This window comes from Cebus imitator, unplaced genomic scaffold (assembly GCF_001604975.1).
Source record: "Cebus imitator isolate Cc_AM_T3 unplaced genomic scaffold, Cebus_imitator-1.0 Scaffold274, whole genome shotgun sequence".
NCBI classification, from domain to species: domain Eukaryota; kingdom Metazoa; phylum Chordata; class Mammalia; order Primates; family Cebidae; genus Cebus; species Cebus imitator.
The window spans coordinates 931615-933048 of NW_016107589.1; the positions used below are offsets into that span (position 1 = coordinate 931615).

Consider the following 1434-nt stretch of genomic DNA (forward strand, 5'->3'; position numbering starts at 1 on the left):
AAACTCCGTCTCAAAAAAAAAAAAAAAGAAAAAGTTGTCTATCGCCTTCCACCACGGTCGCCATTGGAGAGTAGCAGCCACGGCTCTTCGCTATCCTATGGCCATGGGCCTCAACAAGGGCCACAAGTAACCAAGAACGTGAGCAAGCCTAGGTATAGCCGCTGCCGCAGGCCTCTGACCAAACACACCAAGTTCACGCGGGACATGATCCGGGAGGTGTGTGGCTTTGCCCTGTACGAGCAGCGCACCATGGAGTTACTGAAGGTCTCCAAGGACAAACGGGCCCTCAAGTTCATCAAGAAAAGAGTAGGGACACACATCTACACCAAGAGGATGCGGGAGGAGCTGAGCAATGTCCTGGCCACCATGAGGAAAGCCGCTGCCAAGAAAGACTAAGCCCCCTCCCCAGCCCTCTCCCTGAAATAAACAGCTCAACAACTCCCCCCCCCCAAAAAGTTCTAGCCAGAGCAATCAGGCAAGAAAAAGAAATAAAGGGTATTCAATTAGGAAAGGAGGAAGACAAACTGTCTCTATTTACAGATGACATGATTGTATATATAGAAGACCCCATTGTGGCCGGGCGTGGTGGCTCATGCCCATAATCCAAGAACTTTGGAGGCCAAGGCGGGCGGATCACCTGAGGTCAGGAGTTCAAGACCAGCCTGACCAACATGGTGAAACCCCGTCTTTAAAAAAAAAAATGTATAAAAAAAAGAAACCATCATTAGAGCGAATTTGCAATCTACCCATCAGACAAAGGGCTAATAACCAGAATCTACAAAGAACTAAAACAGATATACAAGAAAAAAACAACCCCATTCAAAAGTGGGTGGATATGAACAGACACTTTTCTTCTTTTTTTTATTATTTTATTATTCACCATGTTGGTCAGGCTGGTCTTGAACTCCTAACCTCTTGATCCACCCGCCTTGGCCTCCCAAAAGTGCTGGGATTAAAGGTGTGAGCCACCGTGCCTGGCCAACAGACACTTTTCAAAAGAAGACATATATGAGGCCAACAAACATATGAAAAAATGCTCATCGTCACTGGTCATTAGAGAAATGCAAATCAAAACCACATTGAGATATCATCTCATGCCAGTTAGAATGGTGATCATTAAAAAATGTGGAGAAACAGATGCTGGAGAGGATGTAGAGAAATAGGAACACTCTTACACAGTTGGTAGGAGTATAAATTAGTTCAACCACTGTGGAAGACAATGTGGCGATTTCTCAAGGATCTAGAAATAGAAATTCCATTTGATCCAGCAATCCCATGACTGGGCATATACCCAAAGAACTATAAATTGTTCTACTATAGCCGGGCACGGTGGCTCAAGCCTGTAATCCCAGCACTTTGGGAGGCCGAGGCGGGTGGATCACGAGGTCAAGAGATCGAGACCATCCTGGTCAACATGGTGAAACCCCGTCTCTA

General features: G+C 45.9%; 1 pseudogene; it reads left to right on the forward strand.

Annotated features, from left to right (window-relative positions):
- Window positions 1–449, forward strand: part of LOC108284298 — a 9952-nt pseudogene extending 9503 nt beyond the window's left edge.
- The last annotated feature ends 985 nt before the right edge of the window (window positions 450–1434 follow it).